This window comes from Pyrgilauda ruficollis, unplaced genomic scaffold (genome assembly GCF_017590135.1).
Source record: "Pyrgilauda ruficollis isolate IOZ18807 unplaced genomic scaffold, ASM1759013v1 scaffold189, whole genome shotgun sequence".
NCBI lineage: Eukaryota > Metazoa > Chordata > Aves > Passeriformes > Passeridae > Pyrgilauda > Pyrgilauda ruficollis.
In genome coordinates, this window is record NW_024517984.1 from 618,278 (window position 1) to 621,382 (window position 3,105).

The window sequence follows — 3,105 nt, forward strand, 5'->3', positions numbered from 1 at the left end:
TCCCTGTCGCGATACACCCCCCCCATCGCGATGTGCTCCCCATCGCGACACTCTCCCTACCGTGATGTGCTCCCCAGTCCGACGTGCTCCCACCACAGCGTGCTTCCCTTCGTGATGTGCTCCCCATCTCAGTGCACTCCCTGTCGTGACACGCTCCCTGTCATGACACACTCCCCATCTCAATGCACTCCCTGTTGTGGAATGCTCCCTGTCGTGACATACTCCCTGTCGAGACAAGGTCTCCATCAGGACCCGCTCCCTGTCATGACATGCTCCCCATCCCAATGTTCTCCCTGTCATGACATGCTCCCTGTCAGGACAAGCTCCCCATCAGGACCCACTCCCTGTCGTGACACGCTCCCTGTCGTGACACGCTCCCTGTCGTGACACGCTCCCTGTCGTGACACGCTCCCTGTCGTGACACGCTCCCCATCACGAGGTGCTCCCTGTCACACACTCCCCATCACCACCCGCTCCCTGTCGTGCCCCTCTCCCTGTCGGGATTTTTCCATGCAGGGCGACCCCAAGGCTGTGAACGACTCTGACTCCATGATTTCAGCAGGCTGAACAACTGCTTGATTAAGCTAGATTATATTACACTGATATTATATAAAAACTATACTAAAAAATACTACAGAAAACCCCGTGACTGTCCTGTCACGACACAGCTTTGACCCAACTGGCCAATCAATCCAAACAATCATCACCAAACCCAATTAACAAATCACTGCGGGTGAACAGTCCCCATAACGCATTCCGCGCGTGCCAAACAACAGGAGCACAAGTAGGGATGAGATTCGTTTTCTCTTCTCCTCTGAGCTTCCCCCTGGAGAAGTTCTTCCCCAGGACAAATCCTGGGAGAGAGAACGATGTCTCTGTCTGTTCAGAGAATGTGAGCGCCACGGGGACGCGCTCCCGCGGCATGTCCCTGTCACCCGGGGCGTGTCCCTGTCACCCGGGGCACATCCCTGTCACCCGGGGCGTGTCCCTGTCACCCGGGGCCGTGTCCCCGTAACGCGTCCCCGTTGCAGGTACGGGAAGCGGGCAGGTGGGCGAGCGCTGGGCCAGGAGCCCCTGGGTGCCCCGGGCTGCTGAGCCCCAGCCCGGGGCGTGTCCCTGTCACCCGGGGCCGTGTCCCCGTAACGCGTCCCCGTTGCAGGTACGGGAAGCGGGCAGGTGGGCGAGTGCTGGGCCAGGAGCCCCTGGGTGCCCCGGGCTGCTGAGCCCCAGGTAAGGGGCTGGGGGGCGGGAGGAGCCCCCCATGGCTCCCCCCAGTCTCAGTGTCCCCAGCAGGGACAGCTTGGGGGGACAGGGGGGCTCTGGGCGGGGGGAATTCAGGGGGTCCTGAGGGTGTCAGGGTGGGGGATGTGGGACCAGGGGGATGGGGGGGGAGTCCCTGAGGGTGTCAGGGGGGGGGATGTGGGACCAAGGGGATTGGGGAGACTCTGTGGGGAAGGGGACACGGGGCTGGGGGACCCTGCGTGACCCCCCCCTTTTGTTTCAGGGACACCGCTGGGGCTGAGTGGGTGAAGAAGCCCAGAAGGTGCAGCCCCCCCAACCCCGGTCCCCCCAGAGCCAGCACCGAGTCCCAGCAATAAAACCCCCCCTGCAGCCACCTCCTGTCCTGCCTCTGCCTGCTGGGGACACTGGGGACACTGGGGACAGTGGGGACACTGGGGACAGCAGCTGAGGGGGAATGGGAGTGCTGGGGACACTGGGGAGCTGCAGACGCTGAGTCTGGGGACCGTGGTGATGCTGGGGACAGAGGGGGTGCTGGTGGCTCTGGGGGTGCTGGGGACACGGGACACTGGGGGCACTGAGGGTGGCGGGGACGCCGAGTGGCCGTGCTGGGCACACCGAGGGTGCTGTGACTGGGGACACTGGGGACACCGAGTGGCCGCGCTGGGGACGCGGAGTGGCCGTGCTGGGGACACCGGGGGTGCTGGCATTGTGGACACGCCTACGCGGCCGTCCCTGTCCCTGTCCCTGTCGCTGTCGCTGTCCCCGTCCGGTCGGTGCCAGTCGCGCGTGTCCCGCCGCGATGCCGGCGGGCGCCCCCGCCTCGGTCACGGGTGAGCGCGCCTGCACCCCTCCCCCTTCTTGGCATCGCCCCCCCTTGCAGCCCCCCCTGTGCTTCACTGTGCTCCGGGGGGCTTTTGACTTCACGGTGACAATTTGGGGGGGGGGGGGGTTGGGTCCATCCCCTCGTCCCTCCGGCTGAACGAGGAGGGGACATTTCCGCACTGCCAGCGCACCCCGACACTTGTCCCCGTCATGGGGGGAGGGGGACGGGACAGGGGTGCCTGTGACAGGAATGGGGGGGACACGAGCACCCCCGCCTGCACTCTCACCCACGGCGAGGCTGGGGGACCCTGCGTGACCCCCCCTTTTGTTTCAGGGACACCGCTGGGGCTGAGTGGGTGAAGAAGCCCAGAAGGTGCAGCCCCCCCAATCCCGGACCCCCAGAGCCAGCACCGAGTCCCAGCAATAAAACCCCCCCTGCAGCCACCTCCTGTCCTGCCTCTGCCTGCTGGGGACACTGGGGACACTGGGGACAGCAGCTGAGGGGGAATGGGAGTGCTGGGGACACTGGGGTGCTACAGACGCTGAGTCTGGGGACCGTGGTGATGCTGGGGACAGAGGGGGTGCTGGTGGCTCTGGGGGTGCTGGGGACACGGGACACTGGGGGCACTGAGGGTGGCGGGGACGCCGAGTGGCCGTGCTGGGCACACCGAGGGTGCTGTGACTGGGGACACTGGGGACACCGAGTGGCCGCTCTGGGGACGCGGAGTGGCCGTGCTGGGGACACTGGGGGTGCTGGCATTGTGGACACGCCTACGCGGCCGTCCCTGTCCCTGTCCCTGTCGCTGTCGCTGTCCCCGTCCGGTCGGTGCCAGTCGCGCGTGTCCCGCCGCGATGCCGGCGGGCGCCCCCGCCTCGGTCACGGGTGAGCGCGCACCGGGGGTCGCTCCTGCGGGGGTGGGGGTCGCTCCTGCGGGGGTGGGCGCCCGGGTGCGCGCTCTCGTGCGTGGGCGCGGGTGCGCGCGGGTTGCACGCGGGCGTGGCGCGGCCCCTTTAAATCCGCGCTCCCGCCCCCCCCATCCC